The following is an 18711-nucleotide window of genomic DNA, read 5'->3' on the forward strand; positions in this document are numbered from 1 at the left end:
TGGTGGTGGTATAGCTCCGTTGTCAATCACTTCATATTCTTCCCATTGGCACGATGCATCTCCACTCTCAAGTCCCTGCCAAAAGGTTTGACAAGCAACATCTCTAGTTCGCTTCACTGTCTGTGTAGATCTAGTTCGTACACCCACTCGCAACTAGAGGACAGATTGCAAAAGGGATGTTCAGTTTAAACACAACTTACAGTATTGAACTATTAACAGTGAAAAACAACATAATATAGTGACCAGGACACTAACCTTCTTTTGCTTTCTTTTCTTTGAAACTTTCTTGCCTCGAAATTCAACATCTGGACGCTGTTGCTCCGACTCGTGTGTGCATGTCTCCACTTCCTCTTGCGCTGCAACGACTATATTTTCATGATAAGCACATCCATCACGCACTGACGCTCCATCGACTCCCTGAAACATAGAACTTTCATTAGTATGTATAATAATATTGAAAACACAAAATGTACATGGGGACCAATACCCACGTACATCTCAATAGCAAAACACGAATGAACGCTTTGTGTAGAACATTCAAACGACAATTATTCACGCATTGTTGATCTAGTTAGATGGAACTGTGAAGATCCATACCTCGGGCTTCTCATAGACTTCCATTGATGATATTATTGAAGATGATGCTTCAGTAACTCCCTGAAACACAGTAATTGCATTAGTATGGTTTTCTATTTTGTTAAAAAGAACATACACTTTGTGCAGGCGTCAATGGCTCATCTAAATAGACCTGCACAAATGATCAGTTGTCTAAAATAAATAATGGATATCTAAATATGATTCGATTTGCTCGATCGTTGGAAGTGTCACCACCCAGAGATCTGCATCAACTACTAGGGGTGATGTTCTTGTAGAAGAAGCTCTGTCATCTCCCTGAAACATAGTACTTGCGTTAATAAAGAAGGAAGTATAGCGGATGTAATCACGTCATATGATTTCGCTTGATCGAACTGTCAGTATCCATAACTCGAAATGCATAAGAACATCAAGGGACGATGTAACTACGGTGCACACTTCTGCAAGCTGTTGCGCCGACCCGTAACTGCATGCTCCCCCTTCTTCTTGGACTAATGCTCCATCGACTCCCTGAAACATAGGACTTTCATTAGTAATGAACACAATATTGAAAAAAGAAGATACATAGGAGGGCGACGACAGAAGGACATATCAATGGCTAAAAACGAAAGAAACATTGGGCCTCATTACAACTCAGGCGGTAAGGGGTTTACGGCGCCGTAAACAGCGCCGACCCTTACCGCCTGAGTACGAGGTCCTTAGCGCCATGGAGATCTTAACGGCTGCTTTTTGCAGCCGTTAAGATCCATGGCGCGAAGGGACCATGGAGTTAATTACGCCACCGTAATTTACGGTGGCGTAATTAACGCCTTCCCCACTCCCATTATGCCCTATGGGGCAAAAATGGGAATGGGGAAGGGTAAATGGGGATTGGGGACTTACCGCCCCGCCAAGTTCGGAATGGGGCAGTAAGTCCGCCAACCACCATGGCGTAAACGTAGTTTACGCCATGGTGGTAAAGTCACGGCCCAGGCGGTAACTTACCGCCTGGGTCGTAATGAGGCCCATTGTGTGTAACAATCACGCTACAAGAATGCAAGATCTGATGATCGCCATCGAAGGAACTGTCCGGAAACGTACCTCGAGCATCTGAGTGACATCAACGGTTGTCGTCAATGCGTTGGACTCCTCAGCATCTCCCTGAAAGACAGTACTTGCATTATTTTGGATAACAATAATTATAACTGAAAACAAAGACTAGAGGACGAGTACAAGGGTGTACCATTAGGTAAAATAATCACACGATAAATTAAAACTATTGATTTACATGCCTAAAACAAGTCAGTGGCAGAATAGCTAAGTAAGATTACCCGATAGTCGCTTGAAGTGGCTGATGACTGCAATAATGACACGGATGGAGAATCTTCCGCCTTCATATTGAGTGGATACATAAATGGGGAAATTATTGTTAGCTAATGCTACACACTACCGCAAGGCCGAGAGATAAATACGTAAACTTGACTCACCAGTGGAGGGATGTGGACGAATAGAGTGGGAATAGCGGTTGAGAGCAATTTTCGCTTCGCTCGCGGTGTGTTCTTCTTTATTAGCAATGATGTGGAGTACATGTCAGAGGTAAAGTGCCTGCTGCAGATGCGGTATCCATCACCCCTCTTGTCCGCAAAGACTTCTAGGGCTCTACTTTCAAGCTCAGACGGTGGATATCCGCAATATCGGACCCATTCTCTTATCTGATCTATTGTCTTAGGGAAAACATGCATTATAGTACCTTCAGATTTACTATGAGTCTTCGAAGGGCAACCGCCAATGGAACAGGCAGGCATTGTGGAAAGTTCTGAAAAGTAAAGATCAACAATTCTCTATGAATACCAATGTGTTAAAAAATTAAATGACAAATAAAAGGTCCAATGCAAGGTTCGTTTTGGTTCTTGGAACTATACACGTTATTCACATGCGGATAAGTATTTGAATAACTTTAAAAAAATAGAAAAATAATTTGACTAAACTCAGAACATGTGACTAGTTCCTTGCATGTACTGTCTTGAACGAAAAGAAATTGGACGCAAAATGATTATGGTACATGGCCTTACCTTGACGAACAAACAGTTAGATGCAGGGATCAGAGTAGTTTCTTGTCGTAGAACAGGGAGCAGTTCACAGGTTGCAAACTGACGAGTACGCTCGAAGTGGTCACGGAAGTTCACAGAGACGAAGAGCAGATAACCAGCACCTTCACGGGTTGACTAGCAAAGCGCAAAGAAGTTCTCATTCGAAATATGAAGTGGGTTATAAAGAATTCGAAACAGGGGTGTGTTTGTGAATGAATGACGTGTATATGTCGTGGCATTATGCGGTTTGCAGGGGGGCGTCCAGCGTGAGGGGGGATGCTTGGCAGGAGACACGGGGTCTGGAGGTAGACATGGGAACAACAACCCATGCTCTATAGACCACTTTGAAGTGTACATGGTCTTTGGCACCTCTTGGCCTTTATCGCTCCCTGACAGCTCCACTTGCCAGCGCAAGTACCCCGGTGCGAACTGCCTTTGATAGGGCGGGGGGGTGGATTGGGGCGGTGGTCGTGCAGACAAGACTCGTTTGCCGCAGGGCCTCACCAAGGAGAGGTCATCTAACTGCATGTAAGAGGCAGGCTGCAGGATCTAGCACATGGAAGGCAGGGGGGTGAGTTTATAAATACCTCAGCCTCCCAGGAGAATATATGGGTGCAGTTCACCCTGGAGACCCTGGATGCCTAGGCAGTTAGTCAGCAGCAGGCTGGCCTGTGGTGGCAAGGCGGCACGGGCCAGAGGGGGTCATCTCTGTACCCGGTGCCCAAAAGGATGATTTATTATGATCAACCATATTGATTATTTACCTATAACCAACGGCCTTTTATTGCCAACGCTTGAACAAAGTGGTGTGGTAAGTATTTTTGGGGGAGGAGGCAAGGCCGGGAGGCTTGATGCCAACCCGCAAAATAACATATGTATGTCTGCTGCATATGGGTTCAACGGTTATGTGGATTGAAGGTGGGTGGCCAGCGTGAGGGAGGATGCTGGCCGGAGACATGTGGTGTGACAAGACAAGGCACAGGAAGACTATTCTATTCAATGGAGACACACTAGATTCATTTAAAAAATCAAAACAACCATTGTTAAAATATATGTTGGGTTTTATTTTAGATCTTAATTTCAATTGAACATAAATAATAAACATTACACATTGTAAAGTTCCGGTTGCAGCACATCCAGGGAAAATCCACGGTATTGTCCACTGTCGCTGGGGAAATGTTGTCTAATGGCAAGTACCGCACAGGCAGGTATTACTCTCCGAACGCGGTGTCTGAGCCTCCCGTGAAGCCACCAAGTGAAGCAACGATAGGCCACCAGCCTGTACCACCTGTGAAAAAGAAAGATGCAAACTGTATTAAAATGACAAAACTTTCTTATCAATGTCGATTCAGGTAAAAAATGTCATTCTGCTTTGAAAAAAATTCTATCTAGAAAATGCACAATATGGAACCAAGTGGCATCACTGACATCACAACCAGAGTATACTTACTCGTTACTCGGATTACGCGGACGAACAGTGCCGCGAAGTTCGTGCATAAGCACCATCATCATCCTCAACACAGTCCGTGAGAGGCAGGCTTCCCTGAACTCTGGCAGCTCGGTGATGCATTGCGGACTTGGCTCGCCTTCCGAAATGTAGGCCAAGCACCCGGAATTTTCACGGCAGCAGCAGTTCTCCTCCTCAGTTGGCATTAGCTCGCACCGATTGCACGTGCACCAGGTGGAGACGCCGTCCATGCGACATGGTCCAGGCTCTTCATCCGTTGACTGGTCCTCCCAACTGCCGTCCGAATCCCCATCGTTTTCGCGTGCTTGCCTTTCCAGTAGTTCTTGCTCGGTGTACTCGGGCTCGTACATATATGGCATTATTGTAGCCATTGTGTGGTAAAGAAAGTAAAATAATTTACAGAGATGGTACAGGTGTTCACAAGGCCTAGAAGCGGCGAAGGTAGCTGACCAGAGCACAGAAACGAGTCACAGAATACTCAAAGTAACACAGAGAGAGTAATGGAATCGAAAATCTGCTGCTGTGTGTTGTGAAACGGTGTGTTTATACTTATTGAGGAAAGAGGCGTCCTGCCATTTCCATGGCGACACGTCATTAGCTGAGGCGCAGCGATTGTTGACACGAAACGTGCTTTGGCGTTGGGAAATGGGCGGTACGCGTCTGCCGATGTCTGTTTCAGGGGCGGGGGATTTGATTTAGTGCCGCAAAAGCAGGTGAGCCAGGTCGATGGGGGGAAATGATAGGATTATCAGAAAATGGCGGCTGATTTCGAGTGCGTTAATGGACGAAAAGTCGGGTAAGGTCCATAGGAAAGTTTTCTACGATCTACCGATTTATGCTTAAAAACACATGGCCTAACCGTAGGGACAATAAAAAAAAAGTCCCGGAACTATCCTTTAAGGCTGTTTGTGCCTTCCTAAGAGATTTTGGCATGTCCTCTGTTAACAATGAAAATATTTTGTTTCGTAGTACATACATTTTTCCTAAAGATGGAGTCCATCTTACTTATGCTGGCAATCAGATTTTTCTGAGAAATGTACAAAATGCATTGTAACCTTTTTTAGAAATACAGCATTCGTTTTGAAGTACGTCTTACGTAGTTAAAATGTTTTACATTCAAACACCTCCCAAAGGCTCTTTTCAGAGCCACCACTTCCTGTTAGAGAAAAATGCATTGGTTTCAATAGGGTAGCAATGCAATTGTTTTTCTGTTCGCGGACCGTCCACGGACGAAATGGAAATGGCTATGCTTTATGTATCTTCACTTCTATTTTTTAACTGTGAAAGGCGGCTCTGAAAAGAGCCTTATTTTTTTTCTTTTGATTTTTGTTATTTTGTATTTTTTTTGTTCTTTTTTATACACGACACACTAGGAGAGGAGGGAAAGGAGGGTAAAGGGAAGGGGACACCAACCAAAGGGATAAGAAAGGGCGAGCTGAGAGAGGAAGATGTAGAGTGGGTTTTATTTGGGTAGTGAGCAGGTCTTCTGGTGCTCTGAGACGATCGTCTCAAAAGCACTCCGAAGTCGCTCCCCCCTGCAGAGTACTGTGTCACAGTACACACATACAACTGTAACCCTCGAAAGGTAAGGGTCATCAGAATTCTGTATGGCCTGTGAGGCAGCTTGAGGAAGACGCTGTCCCACAGAGGTGTTCCTTGTGGTGACAGGATCAGGAACGGAGGATGAAGTAGAGGCAATCAACCTACTACGCTTCTCGCAAGGTACAACCTTGCGAATGGCCACGGTGTGGAATGAGCGCAGGTGTCGCTTCATGGTAGTGGTCCCAAAGCTATACGAACCATGCTTCCCGCGACTGAGTACCATTTTGCACTCATTACAGGTGACACGGTTCGCATGAGACTTAGGACCGTTTCCATGAACGGTAAACAACCGCCACACCCAAGATTCATGCTGACGGCGGGTAGTAGGGATTTCCTCTACCTCATTCTCGTCATCCTCTTCTTCCTCCTCTGTATCCTCACTCCTGTTCCCCTCTTCAGGCCCTTGGGGAAATGGTGGTGGTGGAGGGGGTGGGGGTGGTGCTGAGGCAGATGTAGCACCATGTGGTAATAGTCGAGCCATGGATGTCATAGGCTTGGAGATGGAAATCTCAAAATCTGCAAAGTATGCAGCAAAATGCAGTGTGCTCTGTGGAATAGTCAGAAACACAATGAGAATGCGCTCTAGGGCGTGGTCTTATATCGGGGTGCTTATATCTCACTTATATTGCTATATTGCTTATATCGCAGACATGCGCGCCATCCGCAAGACAGATCGAACATCAAAAAAGGTTCCAAAAATCACAACAACTATGTGGAAAGTTAGGATTAGTATGTGGGATTTGTGGTATGGTGATTTTTTAATGAGAAATATTGTGGATTACCTGGAAATGTACTTTTAAACTGGTCAGGGACATGAACAGTGTCCGCATTTAGAGCACGAGATGAGCGTGGGCATGGTCACATGATTGTTTTGTGAGCATGTTCGCTAAGGTAGCGGTCGTCCGCAGGACACCCAATGTACGGACATTGTTTCGCGCATGCGTGTTGATGTTCTGCGGACAGTGTTCGGGTCCTGAACTAATTAAAAGTGCGTCACATGTAAAACGAACAGTTACGGACAGCCGTTTGTTCTTAGCAGAGTTTAATTTATTTGCTAACAATACGGACAGACATAGCTTTTCAAGCACACCTCCATTTTTGTTTATTTACGAACAATTCAGGACACCACGAGTGTTCTTAGAACAGTTTCTGCTTGCTATCGAACACTACGAATAGGCATAGTGTTCTTAAGGACACCTCCATTTTCGTTTATTTACGAACATTTCAGGACACTGCGAGTGTTCTTAGAACATTTTCAACTTGCATAAGAACATTACGGACAGATGTAGTGTCCTCAGGAGAGTTACATTTTCGTTTCTTTACGAACATTTCCGAACAACCGCGGTGTCCGTGGACACCTAAATTGGTTTTATCACAAGAAACTGAAATAATTACAACACAATATAAGAAAAGTACCTTTATTTCATATATATATATACAATTATGACTGGGAAGGTGGGGCAGAAACGGAAACAAAAACAGGAGAATTAGGGATTTCTAGATAACTGGGATCAAGTGAAGAAGGGAAGGAAATCTCATCGAAACGCTTTGGTCCATAGACAGGGTTTGGGGTTAACTGCCTGGGATAGGGTGAGGGGGGACAAGTGCAGGTTGGACAATGGTGTGCTGTTGGGGGTTTCACTTAATTTTCCACAAAGTTTTTCAAATCCATAAAATTTTGCATAAGGTCGTCCATTTTTTGATTAATCTGCTGTAGAGTGATATCCTCTGATTGTTGTTGTGAGATGCTTGGAATTTTTGTATGGTCTGTAATAAAAAAATGTATATGTTAAATGTATACAAAATAATATTTATTAATTGGTTTATATAGTAAAGTGTGTACCATTAGGTGGACTATTTTCTAACATTTCCTCTCGTGGGAAATGCTCCTCTAGCCAGTCGAGAGTATTACACATTTCTGTGAGAAAACAAAAAAGTAATGTGTTTTTTTTTTCTAATATAGAAAGTTTATAAATATATGAGTAAAAAGAAGTGCACTTACTATGTCTGGTGAGATATGTAATCAGTAGTGTATACGTCTGGTCTTGCTGTTGGTTGTGGAGCGTCTGTGAGGTAATTATAGTGGAAGCCACTTTATCTTCTTTTGGTATATTCCATTTTAAAACATATTGTATTTACATGAATGGTTAGTGTGTTACATATATGGGTAACATTTTTTAAGTATTACTACATATACTTTGTATGTGTGCTGCTTTGTGAATGTGTTAAATGTTCCTATGTTATGATATAACTATTACACATACCTCCCCAGAGTTTTTAGGTGGTTGTACTGTTGTCCAAACATGTCTGCGGACCGTCAAATTCAGTAGAAAGGGTTCAGTATGTTCCATATTATATGTACATAAAGTCAAAGTTATTATTGTTAAGTTGTGCTACTAAAAAACAAGTGAAACTTGTGATAAGTAGGTAATAAAACCCACTTACTACATAATTGCATTATTATACACAAATCACAAAGAGACAACACCACATACAAATATGAATATATACAAGGGAATTGAAGTAGGAAAAAGAAACAGCAATAGTAGCAGAAAGTGTTCATAACCTAACTGATTACCTTTATGCAGAGAAATGATTGCTCTGTTTCAAAGCTGTTACTTACCCTATCTATATATATCACATGATGTGTCTGGACCCTAAGGAAAATAGTGTGAGTACAACATATAAAAATATGAGCATATACAGGGAAAGTACAGTAATAAAAAACATCAAAAGTATCAGAAAGTGCTGATAAATCTACTGATAATTTTAATGCACAAAAAGGATTGCTGTCTTTCAAGGCTGTGACTTCTCATATGCATATGTTTCATATGATATGACTGGACCATAACGGAATTATTCTAAGAACATACTTGAAGGACAAGTCTACGAATATAGTAATTTACAATTTTTAGTTCCTGACTGTTACTGAAGAAAATCATGTGGCCTAGATATGTCAGGAAAGGAAAAAAAGGGAGAGCCAGCCACGTGATGTCATCAGTGATGTCATCAATGACATTTGTGATGTCATCTTTGATGTCCTGGGTGTTAGTGTTAGCAGTGCATAGTGGTGGCGCGAGTTATGGTTGCTTATCTTACCATAACTGCCGAATTTCAGGGGTTTTTTGGTTTTACTTTGAACCATAACGTCCCTTTAACAATGTTTTTTCACTGAATTTCATAGGTTTTTAGTAGCGCAACTTAACCATAACGTCCCTTTAACAACATTTTTTTAAAGAATATATATATATATATATATATATATATTTTTTCATGGAGACAACCAACAGATTCCGTGTGGAGAGTAAGGTGGGGGATGGCCAGCTTTTCCAACAGTTTGCCCATGAATGTGAATGTTAGCATGTCCACACTTAGATAGAACTGTGAATACTAGCATGTCCACACTTAGATAGAACTGGGAACATTAGCCTGCGTCACATCTAGATGGAATTGTGAATGTTAGCATGTCCACACTTAGATAGAAATGGGAACATTAGCCTGTGTCGCATCTAGATGGAATTGTGAATGTTAGCATGTCCACACTTAGATAGAACTGTGAATACTAGCATGTCCACACTTAGATAGAACTGTGAACATTAGCCTGCGTCTTATCTAGATGGAACTGTGAATGTTAGCATGTCATTGGCAGATGCACTGGCCACTCGAGTCTAAATGGAGGATAAGGGGAGCTATCAGAGAGCACGTTAGAGGCGGGGACTAGAGGAGAATGGAACCTGTATGCCAGTCAGACCCAGATCAGGACAGAGCCGCAACAGGGGAGACTACGCAAGCCGAGCGCTTCAATTCAGGATAGAGACGCAAACTAACCAACCCTACTTACAATTTCCCTTTCTGCATACACCTCTCAAACTCCAAACCAAACACAACCAAAACCTACAGCACAACAAACCACACAAACTTCACTACATTGCAACAACAAAACAAAAACACACATAGCCTTGCACAAAAGTACACGACGACTACCGGCCGCAAACACCCCAGGCCCAGCCAACGGACCCACCGGGCTGAGGCCACCAACAGCACATCACTGCTCTCTTGCACTTTTCCTGCTTCCTCCCACTAACTCAACCTCCCCTCCTCTTTCAGAGCCGCCAGAGCGCCAAGGGACCACTACGGTGGTGATAGTGTGCGGTACAAATGTCCTTTAACATTAACATTAACATGAAAGATGGAGATTGGGCGATAGTTTCCCGGGCAGGCAGGATCGGCAGACGGCTTCTTGAGGAGTGGGTGCATACAGGTGTGTTTAAGGGGAGAGGAGAACACTCCAGTGGTGAAAGAGTGATTACAGAAATCGGCCAAGGCTGGAGCGAGGGTGTCAATATGGTCCTTGATGGTTCTGGAGGAGCAGGGGAGCACCTGTTTCGATGACACTTTCATAGATCAGACTTGTCTAGAAACCTCATCATGTGTTGTCAGAGAGAAAGAGGAGAAAGGAGGAAGAGAGGTAGAGATGGCCTAAGGGGGTCCGAGAGAGGAAGAGGGAGAGGAAGAGGAGATGGAGCACAGGATGTCCAGAGTTTCAGCAGAGAAGTGAGATGACAGAGCTATACAGAGAGCCTAGGAGGGAACAGGGAGGTAAAGACTGCAACAGGATTGGCCAGTTCCTTGCAGTTTTTAAAGAGTTTGACCGTGTTGTTAGAGGCCACAGGCTTGAATGTGTGTTCTCTTCTTGATGAGTGTAATTGCTTCGATTGGCATTTTGGTGCAACAAGTCTAGGTATGTCTAAATCTGAACTGGCATGCTTTATTGTAATGTTATTACTACACTGGTCTACATTGTGCAGCCAGTTGGACATGTTTTCAATGTGGCATGGCATTTTTAATAGCAAAGCATTAATGTTCCTGTGCACTGTTGGTGATTTGCATCTATTGGATCGGTGTTACCCTACAAAACAATTGCAAACACTCTGGCATTTTATCCAATTTTTCTCCGAAAGTGTGCTTATACTGCATTAAAACACATATTTATAACTTTCTCCTAGTGCAGTGTGCAGCATATCCCTGCAGCAGCAAGTTTGCACATATTTCGCAAGCATGATAATCTATGACGGCCCATAGTGTGGCGTGACCAGTAATTTCTTGCCGAGTTGGGGGGCCCCCTCAGCATGGCTTGCAGGGGGGGCCCCACATTTTGTGTTACGCCACTGTTGGGTATGAGAGATAAAGGGACCCACTCAGGGAAGATCAGTGCAACTCCACCGCCAAACAGGGAGCAGGAAGTCAAAAACAGTGACTGAGCTGCCATTGAGCCACGTCTCGGTAAGAGCGAGGGCGATGAGATCAAAGTCTTCAAGAATGAGGCAGATATCATAAGAGTGCTTGACAGCAGAGCAAGCATTCAGCGAGGCTAAGTGAAGTCGATCGCTGGCTTTAAAGGATTTCCAAGGCGGTACAGGAGTGTGATTCGCCCTTAAGAGGAGGAGATGGTGGAGCTGCAGAAAGATAGGAGGGAGGAATAGCAGGAGTTGGAAGGAAGTTGATAAGCGATGGCAGGCACCAGTCGAAAAGGAGGAGGTTGGGTTGAGGAACCCGAGCCCTGACAGTGCGAATTATGGTAGACATTCATGATGCACCTGGAGGAGGTGAATTGAGCCAAGAGAACTTCCCATTTGGTGCCACCATTAATGGGTGAGGGGGAGGAAGGGGAGGGAGTGGAGATCAAGTGAGGAGTCCATAGGTCTGTCAAGGGGCAGCAAAGAGGATGTTAGTAATAGTCTGTCTGTAGGTAGCGTTGATGTAGGTGTCAGCCAGGGTTAGAGGACAGGATATCTTTTGTATGCTTTTTTCTTCTAGACTTTGTGAGAGGAGGTGGATAGGTAATAGAATAGCAGTTACAGTAGATAGGGGAGATGGTGAGTGCCATAGAGAAGGAGGATAGGGAGAGGAGGACGGAAGTAGATGCTGCACAGGCACATCACAAACTCACTAGGTGGCCTAGCACCCAGAAGTGGTGGGTGAGAGTCCAACAAGAAGGTCTTGGGCTGGAACAGGAGGAACCAGGGAAGGATTCAACAAAAGTCAGGAGGAGAAGGCACAACCAATTCGGTGGATTAGGGTCCAACAGGAAGGTCTTGTCCTGGGGCAGGAAGAAAGGATGCCATCAGCGAGGTCAGGAGGAGAGGCACAACAGGTTCAGATCAAAAGACATCAGAAAAGTCAAGATGTGGAGAGTGGCCAGAGTCCACAGATTTGGAAGCTGGGAGGAGCAGTCATCATTGCAGTCAGGCAGCAGCATGGAGCCTGAGGAGTTCCAGAGAGGCAGCAGGACTTCTGAGGTGAAGATTAGGTGGTTGGGCCTCCTGCATGGTGAAGCACTTAAGGTGACCTAGCAGCCGATGGGCGGGCAGGGAGAAGACCAAGAAAAACTCCTCGGGACTACCCAGCCAGTCAATCACTCCAGGCAGCCTAGCAGCAAACAGGCACAGGTGAATCAGGGGCAGTCCCTTAACACAGGTGCCACAACAGACTTAGGGAGGTTGATCTCCACAGGGTATCTCAAGCAGGGGCCTAGCAGCAGACTAAGATACTCAGGCAATACTCCAGAGTGTTTCATATTGGGCCTTTCAATGCACGCTTGTGGCAAGACCCATAGTATGTCCAGGTGCTAACATGATTGGCCAGGTTTTTAATCTTATGGCCAAAAGAACCATGCACTAAAGACAAACCTATTGGCTTTATAAATGCTTGTTGTAGATTGGAACCGTGATATCCAGTTATCAGGGTGAAGATAAATAGACTGTCATGACACCTGTGAGGCTGATTTTGTCTCACGCTCTATATACTTGCTTCTCAAATCCATCTTTTTCTATATGTTATTATTATTATTTTAAATCACCGACATGGTTACATTTATGTTATGCAGATGGCAAAGGAAATAAATCATGCTTACAGTAGGGCCCACTGCTAGGGCCATGAGCAACAATACAACTCTTTTTCTTTGCCGTGCGACCACCAATAAAAAGGTTTTCATTACGGACGCGATTGCCTTGCAATGAGAAACATTGTTTTTTTTTCTTCTATTTAAAGCCAATGGAATCACTTCCGGTTTCGGACTTGCAAGCCAGCAGCACACAAACTGCCCGCCTATGTAGAGAAACGTGGAAGAGCATTATTGACAATCTGTGCCATGAACCCAGAATGCATTGGGTAAGCCGTCTCGAGCCACACACTGCTACCGTCGGTCTGATGAGGGGCCATATATTTAGCCCTGCAAATTAGTTTCTATGATTGGATTTTTGTCCATTTAGAGAAAATCTTCACATCTTGGTGTACAGTAACTCTCTAGCTGGAGGCTGAAGCCAGGTAAATGGGACAGCTAGTAATAGACGCTGGCGAACTGATTACCCCATTCCGCTTCAAGGCAAGTATTTAATTTATATAATACCATATAGACTTAGCTATATTTTGGTTTCCAGTGACAGAGATTTGCCATTCACATTTGTGCGTTGAAATGTGAACATGTGCGGTAGTATGCGCTTAACCTACCTATTAAAAATTAATTTAATATTCCATATTTCCAGGAAAATAGCTTTTATTGTAGAAATGTTAACAGCTGTGTTGCCATCGATAAGACTGAGTGAACTGGTGCTGACAAGATACATGACACATGAACTATCAGCAAGTTTGAAGTGGCGACATGGAACTTTTAGCGTGGTGCAAAGTAACTTTGCACTGGTGCATAGTGACTTTGAACTGCCAACAAACACCCTGATTCCAATAGCGATGCAAAGTGTATTTTTGCAGTGCTCCGCTATGCGAATCAGGATGTTTGTTGGCAGTGCAAAGCCATTTTTCGTGTCACTTTGCACCTCGCTGAAAGTTCCATGAATTAAGCCCTAATACTCAGTTATGTGAAAACATGGAGACAGGGAGAGAGCAAAGTTGGGACAGGAAATGAACATTATAACTAAGGGCCTGATTCTGAGGTGAATTCAAAAATAGGAAAGTGTTCTTCCATGAAGGATGAAAACATTCCTTAACAGCCCCATATTATGTAAAAGTGATAATGTGGGGGCCTAGAATGAAAGCCAAATCTTTAGCATGTGCCTGATTTACTGCTTGGCAACAATCTGAACAACCATGAGGAATGCAGGGCAGGCACTACAAGGTGATTCTCCTTTAAAAGCACTGCTTTAGCACGTCAACAAAGGAGTTAACATATGGCATCATTGAGGTGCTGTTAAACTCTACTTCACAGTTTTTTCCTTTATAAAAATAGCATTTCCTAGACTGATGCACCACTTTTCTAGTTTAACAAAAGTTTAAGAAAACGTTCTTAAGTTAGAAAAGTGAGAGTCTTTTAAGAACTATTTGCAGTGCCAACGGTACACATGTTTCTATCAAAGGTTAGATTTAAGCAGCTTTTGCTGCTGGAAAGCATGACATTGTCCCTCCAATTCTAAAACCCACCTTCGAATGGTGGTGCTGGAAACGCCTGCTTTGTTCTCTATTTTTAGCACAAGCTCAGAATCAAGCCCTTTTAAATGTAATCCTAAATCTCGAAAAGTGAGAGTGAAAGCGAAACGGGGAACCTCAAAAAGTATAAAGTGAGTTCTAAGATGGAGGGAAAGAAAGGGGTGCAGAGGAAAAGAAAGCAAGTGGGAGAGAGAAATAGTGAAAGTGTGTGTGACAGAGAGCGAGATACCAAGAGAGAAGGGGCAATGGAAGGCGAGATATCACATTACTTACATCTGGTTTCGGGTTTGTAGATTTACTACCACAAGTATGATCTGCATGCACCTTGTTTTGAAATATGCATTTGCTTAGATGACTGAGGGCCCGAATCTGAGGTGGTTGCAATGATAGGAAAGTTTTCTTCCATGAAGGAGGCTCACTTTCCTTAAAAGCGCCATAACCAAACAAAGAAAGAATGTGATGCAGAGACATGAAAGACTCAGCTTTTGCATGTGGCCAATTTACTGCCGCCTGACAGCGAATCTGATAACCACCAAGAATGCAAGGCTGGGACTGCAAGGAGATTCTCCTGCCAGTGCACTGCTTTGGCATGTCAAAAAACAGGAGTTAATGTACAACTCCAGTTAGGTGCTGTTCACTTCCACTGCACATACTTTTGCTTTCCAAAAACGCATTTTGCATACTGCAGTACCACTTTTCTAAATTGCTGAAAGCTTGAGGGCAAATTAGAAAACGGTCCGTTTTTAAAGAAATGCTCATAGTGCCAATGGGTGCATACGTTTGTCTCCCAACAAGATAGTCTAGCTGCTTTTGCTGCAGGAAAGCTAATCTCCCCTCCAATCCTTGCACCCACCTCTGAATGGCGGTGCTGGAAACTGGAGGAAGGAATGTTTGTTTTCCACACGACTTTTATGACAAGCTCCTAATCCATGAAAGAACACTTTCCAGAGAAAGAATATGGTGCAGGGACATTAAATCTTCTGCCTTTGAATGCGCCTCATTTACAGTCTGACAATCGCACTGACAACCACCTGGAATGCAAGGCAGGGACTGTGAGGTGATTACCCTGGCAAAGGCCTGTTTTTGTATATGAAATAACACAAGTTAAAATACAACTCGTGATACAACGTTCTCGTACTGCAGCTCCACTTTTGTCAAGTGCTAAAAGCTTGAGGACACTTTCACAAAGTAGAAAGTGGCAGTCTTTGAAGAAATGCAGATAGTGCTTCTCCCACAACTAGAGATTTTAGCAGCTTTTGTTGCAAGAAAGCATGGCATCTCCCCTTCAATCTTCCCACCCACCTCAGAATGATGGTGCAGGAAACTGGAGGCAAGAATGCCAGCTTTTCTCATGTCTTTGATCACGAGCTCAGAATTGGGCACAGAATGGTATAATCTCTCTTCGTTGCCTTTTGTATTCACGTGAATTCTTATATTGGCCGTCATTACGACCCTGGCGGAGGACCATGGTGCAATTTGCACCATGGTCCATGGCGCTAAGCTGCCAACTCCGCCATGGTGGTTGGCGGACTTACCGCCCCATTCCGACCTTGGCGGGGCGGTAAGTCCCCAATCCCCATTTACCCTTCCCCATTCCCATTTTTGCCCCATAGGGTATAATGGGAGTGGGGAAGGCGTTAATTACGCCACCGTAAATTACGGTGGCGTAATTAACAAGAAGTCCCGTAGCGCCATGGATTTTTCCGCCTGCAAAAAGCAGGCGTAAAAATCACCATGGCGCTACGGGAACTCGTAGTCAGGCGGAAAGGTACGCCATGCTTTACGCCGGCGTAAACCCCTTTCCGCCAGGTTCGTAATGAGGGCCATTGACTTTTGTGCACTTCCATTTCTATTAAACATGTTTGCTTTCAGTATAAGCTATTTTGGGATTTTTTTCGGTTTTAAAAAAAAATGTTTTCATTTACAAACGTGTTTAATGAAATGCATCATACAACAAGAGACTATTGTGTGATACCATCGATTGGAGAGCGTTCAATATCAGTACACATTATCAGCAATGTATCCTAAAGTAAACAAGACGTCATTTTTTCGACAAAGCAATTCATATTCATCCAAAAACCTACGAAAAACAACGAAGCCCACTTAAGCTCACACATGACAATAACCTCTGTGTTCACTAGACGTGCAGATATGTGCATGAAGGAGAGAGGTGAGGTCCACAGAGGTAACACAGAGGTGATGTTCATACGTTCTTTAGGTTGTAATGTGGAAGCAGTGACATAGTAAATTCGTTAGTGCTGAGACCGATGCCTTTGTACTTTCAAATTACGCACCAGTTTTGCTCCTTTTTCAGGCAGGGAAGGAGCTTCCAAGACCCAAACGTGGAGAGTCTATGCTTATTAATGAGAAGCTTAGAACACGCATACAAAAGTGAATGTCCTTATTGGCGATTCCTACAAGAGAATTCCTAATAAACAAAAGAAACCAGAGTTAGTATGGCATTATTTCAAAGCGTTGTTAAGGCGGGGGGCGGAGGGGATCCCAATGAGCAGTGTTAACATTTGAATTTTAAATAAAGTGCCGGAACACAGCTGGACAAGCGTTTGTTTGAAAACAGTCAACATCCAGATAGGTAGGGAAATATGGTTGGTATATGGAGATACCTCGTCCTTGGCACTTAAAGGGTTAATGACATCATAACTGAAGGTGACACCACATAATTGTAGGTTTGCTGCAATAAGAAAGAGAGATTGTTTCTCTCCCCATTGCCTCTGATATGCTCCACGTTCACTTATGATATCTGTGGGCTGTGCACCACTGGGCCCGCATGACGCACTCTGCACCACGCCATCTGCACGGTGCCCCAGCCCTCTGGCAAAGCATCAGCCTGTTTTGGTAGAAAATATCTGCCACAAGCCCGCAGCCGCATATATCTTTAGAGGCCGATTCATGGAATAATTAGCGCGGCGCAAGTGGCCAAAAACGTGCGATTCGCAGTGGAATAGCGAAAATCGCAGTGCAAGTGCGAAAATCGCACGAAAAGCAGCGCACATCGATTCATGGAAGGCCGTGCGCGAGAAAACCATCGGATGTGCGCTAAAAAAGTGTGCGGCACACGTTGGCGCACAGGCCATCTAACGGCGTGCGCCAGGTCACAGCGAAAATCGCACATGGCGCAGCGCACACAACAAAAGTAGGCGGAACACGGGGCGTAACACTCGGAATGGGGAACAACTTGCCAAAATGTGGGCGTCACGGGGGAAGTACAGGGTGCAAGTGCGCGGAACGCCCACACGCTCGCCTACAACCCGTATTCATGGAATCGAATAGGGCAAAAAAGCGCACGGTCAAACCAGCGCACAGGCACAAACACGACCGCCACAAGAAAGCAGGCGGTAGCGTCTCTGCGCCTGTAATAAATGTGCGCCAAAAGGTGCGCCAACAAATAGCACCTATATACAGCCATGATGAATGTCCTATACTGTGGCCCTCCAGGACAAATGACGTGCAAAGGGGTACCCACAAACACGGACACCCGCTGACTGAAAAATAAAGTGTGCGTGTATTCCGGGGTGCGCTGGAAGTCTCACACGCGATTTGGCAGGGTACGTGGATTTTAGGGGTGCGCGGGAAGTTCCACACGCGATTTGGCCAGGTACGTGCTGGGAATTTCCACATGCGATTTGTCAGGGTACGTCGATCTCAGGGGTGCGTGGGAAGTCACACACGCGATTTGGCAGGGTACGTGGATTTCAGGGGTGCGCGGGAAGTTCCACACGCGATTTGGCCAGGTACGTGCGTGGGAATTTCCACACGCGATTTGTCTGGGTACGTGGATCTCAGGGGTGCGCGGGAAGTCTCACACGCGATTTGGCAGGGTACGTGGATTTCAGGGGTGCGCGGGAAGTTCCACACGTGATTTGGCCGGGTACGTGCGCGGGAATTTCCACACGCGATTTGTCTGGGTACGTGGATCTCAGGGGTGCGCGGGAAGTCTCACACGCGATTTGGCAGGGTACGTGGATTTCAGGGGTGCGCGGGAAGTTCCACACGCGATTTGGCCGGGTACTTGCGCGGGAATTTCCACATGCGATTTGTCTGGGTAAGTGGATCTCAGGGGTGCGCGGGAAGTCTCACACGCGATTTGGCAGGGTACGTGGATTTCAGGGGTGCGCGGGAAGTACCACACGCGATTTGGCCGGGTACATGCGCGGGAATTTCCACACGCGACTTGGCTGGGTACATGGATCTCAGGGGTGCGCGGGAAGTCCCACATGCTATTTGGCAGGGTACGTGCGCGTGAATTTCCACACGCGATTTGGCTGGGTACGTGTATGACAGGGGTACGCGGGAAATTCTACACACGATTTGGCTGTGTGCTCCCAGGTATTCCCTGTACACCCTCCACGGCCCCTGCAGGCAGCCGACACCACAGGGGACTACCCTGCACACCTGCTCATGTCACCCAGCACCCCCACCCCCCAGCAGTGCAGGGGCAGCCTCCACCAGGCCCCCACTCATGTCTCCCACCACCCCCACCCCCCAGCATCCAGGGGCAGCCTCCACCAGGCCCCCACT

The sequence above is a fragment of the Ambystoma mexicanum genome, chromosome 6p, assembly GCF_040938575.1.
Source record: "Ambystoma mexicanum isolate Mex_15411 chromosome 6p, UKY_AmexF1_1, whole genome shotgun sequence".
NCBI lineage: Eukaryota > Metazoa > Chordata > Amphibia > Caudata > Ambystomatidae > Ambystoma > Ambystoma mexicanum.